We start from the raw sequence: 14,561 nt of genomic DNA, 5'->3' as shown, positions 1-14,561 counted from the left end.
TCTTCAACCCTAAAGGGTTGATGACCCTGAGCATGCCAAAATAGTGCCAAGTTCACCCTGGAACCCGGTGATTGTGCCCTGCTGTCTAGGTGTACAGGCAGAAAGACCAGTGATTGCTATTGAAATTCAACTAAATCTAATCTCAGCCCTGAAAAACATAATTTTCAAGTTTCCTAAGCCCAACTCAGAGAAACTCGTGATTAGAAAATAGTACTAGTACAGAATGGCTCTACTGTTCTTTCTTTAATGGTGATAAGTAAAAGCATGGGCTTAAGCATTTTTTCATACCCTGCAGTCTCAGCTCACAGATAGTAACCAGATTATAGACTCCCTGCCCCCTCACTTGCAAAGGCAAAATTGTTACCTTGGAATTGGGACTATTGGGAATGGTCTGCTGAAAATGCATTTATTGTGGTACATTCTTCTACTTGTTGAACGTAGGTGATTTTCTCCAGTGGTGTATTTTTGTGATTAAGTGTTGAAGTAGTGCCTCAGCACAGAGCCAATCTGCAAATGCTGGGAGAGGTGGGTTTTGTTGTTATTGTTGTTGTTTTTGTTTGGGTATGTTTGGTTTTTTGTAGGGTTCTGTTTGTTTGTTGTTTTAGCTCCTAACATTCAAAAACACTAGCTGAACACAAGCTAAAGAACAGAGTCTTCAGTGACTACCCACAACAAGGAACATAGTCTTTGCAAAATTGTTCAGGGAAGTAACTTTACAAATAGACTCTACAGCCTTCAGCAAACAAATAAACAAACAGAAAAATCCCCAGCAGATCTTTGGGAAGGGGGAGAATCTGCTTTTCACAATTACTGCATTATAATATTCTTATGTCCAGTGTCCAACAACAGCAGTTAAAGAAAAAAATCACAAGGCATATAAAGAAACAGGGAAGTATGACCCATTGAAAGGAACAATATAACTTGACAGAAAAAGTCACTGAGGAAGTTTAGGTGTTGGGCTTACTTGACAAAGTCTTTAAAACAACTGCTAAAGTATACTAAAAAAAAAAGACAAACAATTAAAGGAAACTGAAAACAGTGTACTAACAAAATCAGAATATCAGTAAAGAGAAATTTTTTTACAAAGCCAAAGTGAAATTCTGGATCTGAAAATTACAATTACAAAAATGAAAACTTCACGTGAGGAATTTAACAGTACATTTAAAAAAAAAGAAGAAGAATTAGCTAATTTGAAGATTGGACAATTGAAGTTATTGAGTCTGAGGATGAAGAAAACATGAAGAAAAGTAAAGTAAGGTACCTGTAGGTTGCCCAAATATGCATTATAGGAGTCCCAGAAATAGCAGAGAATGAGAGAGAGAGAAAGGAGAAGAAGGAGAAGGAGAAGGAGGAGAAAAGGAAGGGAGGGAGGGAGGGAGGGAGGAAGGAAGGAAGAAAAGAAAGGTGGGAGGGAGGGAGGAAGGAGAATATCTGAAGAAATAACGTGCAAAACTTCTCAAATTTGATGGAAGATCCAAATATACATATCCAAGAAATTCAACAATATCCAAGTAGGATAGATTCAAAGTACCCACAGCAAGATATATCATAATAGACTGTTGAAAGATAAAGAGAGAATCCTGAAAGCAGCAAGAGAGTAGCAACTTGTCACGTACAAGGGATCCTCAATAAGATTAACAGCCAATTTCTCATTAGAAACCATGAGGCCAGAAGACAAGGTTTAAAGTGCTGAAAGGAAAAACCCATTAACCAAGAATTCTATATCTGGCAAAACTGTCTTCAGAAATGAAGGAGAAAGTAAGACATTCCCACATAAACAAAAACTAAGGTAGTTTCTTACTACTGGACCTGCCCTATAAGAAAAACTAAAGAGGAGTCCTTCAGGTTGAAATGAAAGAACACTAGAAATTAACTCAAAGTCATAAGAAATAAAGCAGCAGGAGTAGGAAAGTAGCTCTTTTTTTTTTTTTTCCTAACCAGGAGATGCTCTACTAATCACTGATAATTGTGCTAGGAACTTTGAATTTCTTATACTAAACAAGTATTAGTTATATAACCAGACTTTTTAAAATTGAAAACTAATAATTTTAGAAATTATCTTGTGCATTATTTTCCCTTTTTTCAGATAGAACAATTGCAGCACAGTAAGACAGATTAATTGCCAGAGATTACTTAGTTTTTACAGAGAAGTCATGCCAGGTTTCCCTATTCTCAAGTCATTGTTTTTTCAACTAAGCAGGAATGCTCTGACTCTCCCATAGACTTGTAGGGGAGATACTGGGCAAATCACCTTCTACATAGATTTCGTTTCTTAAGTGCAATTCTACAGATCAGAAATTACAACAGTGTATAAAAGGGGAAGAAAAATAAATAATCTCTATCTCTTTCACAAGAATACTATAGTAAAAAAAAAAAAAAGACTTTAAGACAAAATAAAAAACAGTGTCAAATCAGTGATATATGACAACAATAATTGGTGTGGTAGTATTACCCAACTTTCTCCTCCTCCAACTTACTAAAACACAAACACAAAACAAAAACAAACAGACAAAAACCCCTATACTAACTAGGCCAAATCCTTCCTGCTGCTGGATTTATATTGCATCGATGTAGCTATGGAAGAACTGCACTTTCCAGGATTCTTTCTCTCCTATGTTGTTCTGGTTTATCGTGGCCCACAAAAGACATTTTTGCATGGGATTGAGAAACTGAGAGTTTAGCAGCAGCCATGGCCCTTTTTATGCTCAGAAAGTCGCTGAGGGGCAGCAAGGCATGGACACAGCATACACAGATGGTGCTGTGCTGATGGCTGACTGGGTTTGCAGGACAACAGAGCCTGTAGCTCCTGAACTTCCCCGTGGAGCCTCCTGCACTTTCTCTCCCACCTGAGCCAGGTGCACGTTGAGCCCTGTGATGAATTTACTACCTTCTCCTGCATGCCACCTGGGTCATCAAAGTTGGAGGAGTGAGAAACTAATGCAGGTTCCAGCTCATCTATAGGGGTTCCATTTTGTCCTCACTCTTTTTCCCAGTTCACACCCATCGTCCCTCCTAAACAGCCACCACCTGACTTCAGACCCAGGACCAGGCACAAACACGACACACTTGCCTTGAAAACTTAATCATCAGCCACAAGCCACAATTGCATAAGATTGAATCTCTTGAAGGAACAAAGGAACAGTTGCTCTGGATTTTGAGACTGGTCTTCGGCAGAAAAGGGGACTGGAGAATAGAGGACATTTAATCATTGCAATGGGACTTCACCGGCAGTCCAGTGGTTAAGACTTCGCCTTCCAATGCATGGGGTGTGGGTTCAATCCCTGGTCAGGGAGCTAAGACCCCACATGCCTCATGGCCAAAAAACCAAAACATAAGACAGAAGCAATATTGTAACAAATTCAATATAGGCTTTTAAAAAATGGTCACATCAAAAAAGAAATTTAGAGTCTCTTCCGGTTTATAAAGCATACAAGTAAAACATGGAATTATTTTGAACTACTTTGGCTGTTGAACAAGCTTTCTGAAAGCAACACTATGTTGAAACTGAAACACATGGGCCCAGGTTTTAAAAGTGTTAACGTATGAAACTGTTGTGCTGTAGGTTTTTCTACAAAAATGTCAAGCACCCAAAGAATTTTTAAAAGGGAAATTACTGTATTATTTTTAATAACTCTAGAATTGACTGTAACCCTAAAGCTCTTTGGAGTTCCCTGAATGAAAATCTTTAGAATTACATGCCTAGAGTCATTTTAGGTTAGGGCGAAAAGAAAAAAAAAAGATTGAAATACCTTTGTTAATCATCCATTAAGAACCTCCCTAGGGCCAAGTCAGTTCAATCAAACCTACTGGAAGACATTTGAACTGTTTCAAAAAATGTCTTTGATGTTTCATGCTTACATCATTTCCCTAAAAAGACTGATAAAATTAATGACATAAATTTGCTCATTTATTTTCTTTCATTAAATGGCATAACATTGTCCTACTGTAAAGATTCAATGGCAGAATAAAGAGAAAACACAGCTGTTATTCTGAATAAGGGCCTCTTCAAGAAAGCAAGGCTTGCTGACTTAGAGAACTATTATCTCATATCCAAGTCAGCTGCCAGAGTGATTATGGGGTAAAAGGGATAACCTGAGAGTTCAGTATAAAAGGAAGGAAGGACGGGAGGAGGGGCAGTAGGCGTGTAGGGCGGTAGGAGTGAAGGGCGGTAGGAGCGGAGAGAGGGAGGGAGGGAAGGAAGAAAAAAAGGGAGGAAATAAGAAAGATCCAAGGAATAGCAAGTCTACTAATCACCACTTCTTTATACACCAAAACTTCTGAATTAGAAGGTAAGTCGGTTTGTGATATTTTTAAACTTCTTACGCTGAAGAAATGAGGTAACAATTTAATTGGAGAAAAAAGGCTCTTGGGACTATGGTAATATTAGACAATTATTTTTATCTTAATATTCAGATTCTAAAGTTGACTTTCTACCTAAAGACAGAGCTTCACTCCACATTGCAGGTAGTAAGGGAACCAAGAAATACAGCGGAGCAAATTTAGCATATAAAAACTTCCCACCAGTGGCCGTGGACTCCAGTTACAATTGGGAGAATCTCCACCCATAAACTTAGGTTCACAGTGGGACAACAGAACAGACATTTCCTATGCTAGAACACCATTTGTTGTATGTTTCATTTTTAAATAGAATTACCATATATTGTCTTTTAATCCTTAACACTGAGAAAACATATGACATTAAGATGAAGCACAAATGCATAATGTTCTCTGTGGATTATGCGTTTCTCATAGGGGTGAAAAACTTAAGCAATTCGTTGTAATTTACTAAGTGTTTTCTCCACCAACAAGGCATTTCATTTTCATCGTTTCACGAAAAGGCTACTGTTTATTAGGAAGCCCTGTGATACGGTCAGGGTACTGGGCTAGAAGGGAAAACCAGTCTTTCTCTCCTGGCTCTGCTTCCTGCTGGCTGTACGTTCTTTAGGGAAGTCATTTAACCTCTAAATTCTCAAACCTTAGTACAGAAATGGGAGTAATTGCATGCGATTTACCTAAAACTCAGGGCGTGCTTGTGAGGAGTAGATGTGAACATGAATTACTGACAGAAGTGATTCAAGTACCCCTAATAATTACTAGCCGTCGCGCGTTTGATGGTGTGAATACTAGTAAAGAAATGGAATGATTTTGAAGTTTCTTTTGTTTTCTAGACTGTGCCCTTTTCATTGAGACATGACCCTGAGACCCACACACACATAGTATCACTGGGGTTCAAAATGTGACAGTGTTCTGTAAATTCGAATAGAAAGTTTGTGTATCTAGAACTTTGAATGACTCAGGTCTTTTGGGAGGAGAAATGTTGTGGGAATAAGTTTAGTTTAACCTGGTAGAGGAATTACCTGGTAAACTGAAAAACATAATAAGGGGGACATTTCCAAGGCTGCCTAGGGGTGCGCACCTTGTCCCCTACAGAAGCAGCTTCAGGCCTGCACAGGAGTCCGGAGAAAGAAGACAGGAGAGAGACAAAGAAATTTGCAGACTGATTCTGAGCCACAGCAGAAATCTCAGATGAAGAAGCCAAAACACTCCCCAGGTGAATCTCCTTCCCTCTGCCTTCCAAAATGTCCACCCCTTTACTGAGTAGTTTTCTCTCCATATCATTTCTCTCTTATCTCTGCTGTTCCTTTCCTTTCCTCTCTCACCCTTGTAAAGGCCTGGGGTTTTATTGAAAAGCCACTACACAAACACTGGCCTGTCCTAGAGAAGGCCTGCCAAGGTCTCCATCCAAACCACTTACTAAATTAAGTGAGTCAGCCAGCATCTGATACAGCACGCAACCATCCGAGTCAGGCTGGGGAAAGTTACAGAGACTTAGGAAAACAAGAAAGAAAGAAGGAAGAAACTTGGGCCCTTCTTGGGAAGTGGTTATGGTCTAAAGAAGAAAAATGTGGTTTGGTACGGAAGAGGTTCTTACAAGCAGGGCCACGAAGGGGTAAAACTTTTAACAACCTGAGAAGAACGCTAAGAGCTGAAGGAAATTCCTAGAAGGAAAAGAACTCCAGCTCAGGAGTTTTTAATTGGATTTAAGAAGCACCTGGGACCCATTGTAAAGCTGTGGAAAGGAAAGTCGTATCTAATGATTGTGGCTAGAGAGAAGCTGGTTATCTGCAGGCTTGATGGGCTGGTGATGCAAAATACCAAACATCTGTTTAACTCAATAATGGGCTCGTTCAAACTCAAAGTGATTCTGCTCTCTGCTACTCCACAGTCCCTGAGAGCAGCTCCCAAAACTGGATTGAGCTGCACAAACCCCCTAACGAGTAGTGTGAAATTAACCAGGGTGATGACACTTGTTATGCTTCACATTTATTCATCTTTAAAATAAGATATGTACACCTGCAACTCCTACTTTACAGTGCCACTGTCGCAATAATTAATATTAGACTCATACGAAAGTATGGGTATGCTGTGTAAATGTTTTAATAACATTTAAATTAGCTTTATTATTATTGCTGTCTAGGAGGAGGAGGTGAGAGAGAGGCAGAGAAAATGTGCTTCTTTTTCACTCCCAAGGAGTGAGTCTGGCTTGGGATAATTCCAAGTATAGAATTATACGTGTGTAGGATGAATTTTTAATATATGATAATATAAGTTTCTTAGTAGTTCTGATTAATCATTTTGGCATAATTGCCTTGCTTTATTGTATAATTCATGTTATGACATTGCCAGGTGCCAGCATCGTTAGTAATAGCGATTCTGCTTTCGTTTCCATATTTTTCTTAAATGGTTTAAGCAAGGCCCACCTTTGGCCTATATAAGGCACAGTGCTATGTGGAAAGTTTTGGGAACAGACCATGGTGGCTGGACTCCTACCTCACTTACCGGTTCCTCCTGTTCTCTGATGGTCAGATGTGAGTTTGGTGCTGGTTCCCATACACAAGTTTAAACTACACAAACGTCAATCCATGACTGTCAGTTTTCTCATATGTGTATATGGTGAAAATAAAAGTACTTACAGACTTGTTAAAATCAATAAAATAATGTGAGGAACTGAGGGTAATTTTTAAAGATTAGTATTATTTAAGAAGTCGTTTAGAAAGAAGGATTTCTCAATGTCAAAAGATAGTGCTGAAGAGGACTTTATTAAAAGTAATGAGGACAAGGGACAGGGTTCTATAGATCCACTGTAATTCCTGGGTGTTGCAGTTCTAGCTCCGCACACCTAGAGTCTCAGATAGACTTTTAGGATATGAAAGTACACAGGAGGATGCTAATTTTAGAAATGTATTATCTTGAAGGATTGTAAACGTGTTTTTATAGTGATCAGAAGTTCTTTTAGATCTGAATATATGTATTTTTTTTGAATATATGTCTTTTTAAATGCCAAATGCATACTGAATTACAAACTGGAAAGATGAGTAGAGAATTTCTTTTTGCTTTTGTTGTCTGGAACTGAAAACTCCTGTAAAATTAAATCCAAACATTAAACAAATTGATTTCCCTCCCAACCAGCAAAGGGAGACTTAGGTCCCTCTCAGATTTACTGGAGGGAACCAATTAGAACTGATGCTTCACCTGGTCAACCTGGGATTCCCATGTCTGCTTCTTCTAAGTTAAATTTAGGGTTCAGCTTAGTGTTTCAAGAGTACATTGCCTCATTATGGACACCATTCGAATTCCTCTGTGTCCAAAATAAAACATACAAAAAGCCTGAGGATTCAAAGAATCAGATAAAATTCCCAATAATGTTAACAATACAGGACCAAATATTAAGCATCCCTGTTGTTGAAGCCCCTACCATCGGGAATGTCTCATCGAACAATCTTACTTCCCCTTTGCTTCTCAGATACCTACCTGTTTCCTCAATTCTTTCCCATTCTTCTTAGGCTCTAACCCAGCATCCAATGCCTATTAATTGCTTGTGCATCACAGATCCTCATCTTTTTCTCATTATATATGTCCTTGACTAAGGAGGCTTACTTTCCTCCCCTAAATCTACCGACAAACATTGACCTAATAGTTTTCCTTCTCTCTAAGAGGACCTGTTACAAGCTACTGAAACAATTTTCTTCCTTACCTTATAGGTTAGTTTCAAAGAGAAAACACAACCATGCATTTTCTAAGAACTCAAACTAGGCAAGCATTTATCTAGCTACTATGGGGCCAAAAAATGAATAAAATATAATTGGTAAATAAGAGGTGGACAGGAAGAATTACCACATAGATGTACTGAGTTTATTATTCATAATCTGTAGAAGGCTGTAGCAAATAAACAGGCTCTGTTATTCAATACTTAATGACTCAGTCTGGCCGCTTCTTGCAATAAGACTGAACACATTGGAAACCCAGTTCCCACCAGCAGGTGTGATCTCCGATGACAAGCATAGTCATAATCCTGGTATCCATCCTGTTTCCTGAGAATGCTGAGTGTCCTTGTACCTCCAACAAGAGGCTTTCTTATTACTTCTACTACATAAGCTGGCCAAATGACTGGATGTCTTTCTCAGTGCCAGATTATCACAGGGGTCCTCCACTGGCCTGGAGGACTACAGGGTCTCTGCTCTGCTTGCTGGGGTCTTATGGTCCCATTTAGTCCATGTCAGCACACTCTTCCTTTCAGTCAGCTGGGTTTTCTTGTCCTGTAAACCCTAATGTACCCCTGTGTATGTTAAGAGAGTCCATGAAAATCACACCCCCATCCATCCTGATTTCTTGTTCTGTGACTTACTATTTGGACCCAACTAAAAGATCAACCCTCTACATATCCTAGTCAGCATTTGAAAGGGGTGGAGCTCCCCACCTAACTCCCTGTGTTTCCTATACACCAAACTCATTGATCCCGTAGTATCTCTCCAGCTATCATTTGAAAATAGTTCAACTCTTCAATCACTTTATTCTACTGACGACATCATTCCTAATATCACAGTCCGGTGCTTCTCAACAATGCTCCATTTAGGAGCTAATGGGTGTAACTACTAGTTCAAGCACAGAACTGTTAATAGACCATAAAAAGGTATTTGTTCATGTAAAGTGTCACTCATTGCTTTCCCATCATGTCCTTTATCTAAGCACTGTGTTGATGGCTCTGCAGTAATAATTTTATTTTTGAACTTTAAAATAAGCCTTCAAATGACTTAAGCATCTCCTTAGCTGAGGCATAACCTTCCCTGAGTGTTGGTGTCAGTGCATATTCAACATCTTCTGACTTCTCATGGCATATTTTCATAAATTAAAGCTAATGGAAAGCAATTTACAACTTAGAAAATATAGTAAATTAGTTTAAAACTTTTTCTTTAGCTGAGTACTCTCTCAGATAATAAATCTGGGATCTGAGAATCAGTAGCTTTTATCAATGGAAATAGATAGAAGGGATTAGAAATAACAAAATTTTGTAATAGAAAAAAACATGATTTCTCAACATTTATAATTTCTGAGGATTTATCAATAAAGTAGAGTAGTTGGAGATGGTGAGGGGTAACACCCCCGTTTTCCCTGGACAGAGTGAGACCCAGGGGAAACCCGACTGAGAGAGTTGTCAAGGTTTAATTACAAGGTTTAATTACAAGGTTTAATTAGGCATCTAAGGATATGCAATAAGATGACCCAGCCTGGAGATTGAACACAGAGATGGGGAACTGAAGTGCATAGCACGGTAGGTGAAAATGCACCATGGAAAGGGCACAGAATCCGAAGTCCAAGAATCCTGGGTTCAAATCCTAACTCTGCATTTTACAAGTTTACGTGTAACCTTAGGCAAAGTACTCAACCTTCCTTAGACTCACTGTCTTATCTCTCATAGTCATGTAATAAGAATTATCATAAAGAACCATGGTCATCTTCTAGCTCACTGGAAGCCTCACTTAATGTTATCACTAGTCTGGCTCAGTCCTTGGGAAAGCAGACCAGTGATCGCCGTATTTGCTGGTAAATAATAGGATTGAGGCTTCCGGACCAAAAGGGAAACAAAAGGATAGGGTCTATTGAAACTCAAACTGATGTTAACAATGGAATGAAAACAGATGACTCCCCACCTAGGAGCCTGCCAAGTTGGGGCAGCATCCAAGTGGGATGAGTTTAATCACCCCAAGGAGGGCACACAATTTGGGGTCCTAGCATTCAGCCTTGGGGCATGATGAACTGCTGAACTCTGCAGCAAGAAGCACTGTAGGCAAAGTGCCCAAGGCAGCCAAGGATGTGGCCGTGTCCCAGCCTCCCCTAACAGAGGAGCAGCTGAATTCTAAGAGAATTTTCTATTCTTCTGCCTGTAGGTTGTTTCAGAACATCCTGCCTCAAGGTTAGATTGGTTTTCAACTAAAGGCTGATCTGTCAGAAGAGGAGATGACTCATTCTTGACTTCTCTCCTGGATTTATGGATAAACTCATCCACTATTAAGCCCTTAGCAAGTGGCCTTCATTACTTAGGGGTCCATTGATAGGAGGTGCCTCCTGGGCTGTGTTACCCAGCAATGGTTTCTTGTCTAGGAAGCTGGGTATTGTTGAAGTACCACGTCCCAAATCTCAGAGATGGAAGCCACAGGACCTGTCTCACTATAACAACATCCCCAAACAGAGGCTGAGAGGTTGAGAAGCCAAGAGTGGGTCTAGAACTCTGTTTTTCAGTTTCAGGTTTACAGAACCGGGTTCACGTGCCGTCCCTGAGCTCTGCTGCTCTGCGATTCCTTGTTCCTTAGTCTCTTTTTGCAGGCAGGGGTCAAGAACTCTGCTCTTTTCCCTTCATTATCCCTGCAACCTCAGTCTTAGCTATCAGGTAGAAGATGGCCAGTGTGGTTCACAGATTTACAGGTTGATGAACATGGTATACTCTTTCTGCTGCTTTTCTAAATCTTTTAGGTAGGGAATAGCATGAATTAGGCAAGTCCTCAAAGATATATGCTAGTCCCTATGTTCAATCTCTCTACCCCCAATAGCAATCAAGAAGTATGATTTTTAAATCTTAAATGTTTATTTAAAAAATCTCATAAAAGTCAGGAAATAACTTTGAAAATCACTGTGTTTGGGTGATTTGCAAGAGGCTGGCACCTAGATGTAATTAGCAATGAAATAGATTGATTAGAGGGAACATCTGGAGGATAAAGGGGAAAGAGAGTAAACCTTAGACTGTGTTGTAGGTTTGATACTTGGGGAAGAAATGAGGGAAGGAAGGAGGCTTGGGTAGGAGAGGACCACAAAGCAGTTATAAGAAAGTTTCTGCCAAGCCAATGGGGAGTCTGTGAGTCAAAGTTACCTGTCAGAGGAGACTTGAATTAAGTAGGACTGGGCCTGAATTTATTACCCTGTGTGCTCCATCACTGGCTGGGAGCAACTTTGAACAAGTGCAACGTCACCTGCCTGAACTTGATGATAGATCCAGAGAGATGTCAACCACTACGCTTTCTACACTAAGAGATCAGAGAAGTGCATTTCCATAGTCACTACAACATTAAGAAAGCTACAAACAAGGAGCAAGAGATTCTATCTTCATGAATAGAAAGTTTGGATATCATTTTTAAAATCCCCAAATGACCAAGAGTCAACACAGTTCCAATTAAAACGGCAACGGGATTTTAAAATTTGTTTCTTGTTTTTGTTGTTTTTTTCAGTAGAGCTTGACAGGTGACTCCACAATTCTGTGGAAGAGGAAAAGTGGGGGGAAAGACACCCTTGAAGAAAAAAGAACTGGATAGGAAAATTTGCTTCTCCAAGTCTCAAATATCACACTACTCTAAGAAAGGATGGTATTGGTTCTGGAATAGACAAATAGCACAGTGGAATAGAATTTAGAGCCTGGAGTAGACCAACTCATATTTGGAAGTTTGATATGTGATAGAAAGTTGAAAAAGATGTTCTCTATTATGCTGTGAAAACGAGTCATCCATGTATAGTAAAAAATGAAATTCGTTTCTGACTAACACCAAGTACAAAAATTAATTCCTGGTTAATTAAAGATCTAAATGTTTAAAGCCAACCTGTAAAACAAGGAGAAAAAACACAGGAAGACATGTTGATGACTTCCTAGCAGGGAAATATATCTTGAATGGGACAAAAATTGTAAGCTATAATGAAAAGATTGATGAATCTTACTACATTAAAAAAAATGTTTATAGGAAACTAAATATATAAAATGGAGAAAGGAAAGACAAGCCTAAAACTGAGATAAAATATTTGCAATGCATATAATCATTTAAAAAAAATGGTTTACATGAAACTCCAGAGCATCTAAAGTCAATGTAGAAAAATACAGACTCAGTAGAAAAGTGGATAAAAGATAGGAAGAGCAACTGACAGAAAGCAAACCAAGTAGTGACTACAAAAAGCAAACTGAACCATGGTATCATTTAAATTTGGGGAAAACTTTAAAAATCTAACAGTTGTAAGTACTGGCAAGAGTGTGGACAAAGAATTCTCATAAGGTTCTGGTGGGAATTTAACTTACAACAGTGTATTTGTAGAGCAAAGTTTCATTGTCTAGTAAATTCTAAAATGCACATTCCTTATAACCATTTATTACACTTTAGGTTTTTTAATATTAAAAAGGAGTATTATAGCATCGTTCATAGTAACATTGAAAACAGTTGATAGAGAAAATGGATTTTTAAAAATTGTGGGGAGAATTTAAACACAATTCCATCATGTGTTAAACAATCCTTTTCTGCCCCATAGTTAAATAAAACTGAGCCATGTTAACAGTGGTCCTATGTTAAGCAATATTGAGAAAAAGCAAAATAAATTAGCTTGTTCCAAGAAATACTTGCTCCGGAAATAAGCCTATGCACCGTCTAAAATAACCTACTTTACAAACTAATAATTCTCCTGTCATCTCACGACTATCAGACTGAGCAAGATGCTCTTCAAAACCCTTGTTCCAAAGACATAATGCCATAAATCCTGTTCAATCTCAAACTGTTTCCTTCCTTGTAAGGCCCACCTTAAAATCACGTAGCCCAGTACTTCAAAATGCAGAAGTATTCGCCCTGGTTTGTCCCTTCTGAAATACTTTTAAAATTGTCAATGTTTCTGCTTTACTACAGTAAGTCTAATAAACTTTACTTGATTAGCAAGTTTTTCTGGTGGTCTTTTGGGCAGTCAGCAGTAGTAGATTTTTAAACAATGAATGTGCTATAAAAAGAAATGGTCTATAGCTATACAAAGCAATTTGAATAAATCTGACAAACAACATTTAACTTAAAAAACAGTAACAATAAAACAAAAACTGCTATAGATATAGTTTAGCTCCATTTATATAAAATTTAAATAAATGCAAGTCAACAGTATAAATTATTTAAGGATACATACAAATGTGATCCAAGTTGAGAAAATGAAGATAGACGATATTGACCATATTGAGGGTTTGGGGAATGGAGAGAGAGAGAGAGGCTTGCAGTCAGGAAACATGTGGGAAGTTTGAACTGTATTTGTTATGTTTTAATTTTCTTGAGTTAAGGTGGTGGCCTCAGAGGTGTTCATCATAGTGTCATTTAAACTTTTTTTGCAATTTTCATTATTCCACAATTTTAAAGGAAAAAGTATTGTAAGGCACAATATTTGATGGTGATTGTTTTCAGAAAGTGGAGGTGATAGTATCATGCTGCAGAGCATTTTAAAATGAAAAGCAGAAAGTGTCTTTAGGAGTTAAGAACCTAGCAAATTCTTGTTGACTTGGGGGAAGGGGAGAGGGGTGGTAGCAATGGAGATTGAGAAGAGGTTGGAATTTATGGAGGTGGAGACAGGGAGTATGGACAACTTTTATGAAAGAGATATTTACTCCAGTTGAACTGTTGTAAGATGGTCTGGGCACAGTTCAAAAGCTAAACCTACCATGAAGAGATTTACCATGCATGCTTTTCTCTGCATATACCCTTGTCACACTTTAAACCAACAGGCATTGTCATTAGTTCCTCTACTGAGAAGCATCAAAAGCACAGCAAGTGTTTATAGTCTTGCATTTTTCGAGAACTTAATTGCTTTGAGTGTAGGCCACTTTTGAAATGAGAAAGAGCCAGAAAAGGCCAACAGGATGGGGGCACTGGAGTAAAGTTACCTGAGTTTCCAGTTGTTGGCGCAGCTGTCAGGAGAGCTGGAGACAGATCCACGAATCAGGAAGAGACAAGAGAAAAACAGGAGAAATAAAATAGCATGAGAAGAGAGCATTAGGGAAAGCCTTCCTCAATTTGCAATTACTGACCCATGAGAACACAGTTAATACTTCCTTTGCCTCCAATAAGTATATTCACAATTAAAAACGCATTATCTGTGCCTAACACATTGTAAAACTATGTGCTCACTTCTTGAAGCAGCCAAGCTCAAGTATTTAACGAAATGCTTACAAAGATGTTAATCCTGTGGCAATAATGTCCAGAAAAATTGTAAACCAAGTGAAGTCAGAAACAAATGATCACAAATGAAGGTTAGACCAGAACATCATACTCAAATGTGAAGAATACTCAGTGATGTGTAACTCAAAGGAGTGGTCAGAATCTGGACTCATAGCACCTTAATGAAAGAACAATAAATTTGTAAAGTGACAAGGCAAAGGCAAAAGACTTCAAGTTTCTAAGGGTAGAATGTATTTTAATACATTGGATTTTTCTAAAACTTTCCTTGTT

This window comes from Monodon monoceros, unplaced genomic scaffold (genome assembly GCF_005190385.1).
Source record: "Monodon monoceros isolate NGI ecotype Baffin Bay Population unplaced genomic scaffold, NGI_Narwhal_1 Super_Scaffold_17, whole genome shotgun sequence".
Lineage (NCBI taxonomy): Eukaryota > Metazoa > Chordata > Mammalia > Artiodactyla > Monodontidae > Monodon > Monodon monoceros.
This window is presented reverse-complemented; position numbering follows the sequence as displayed.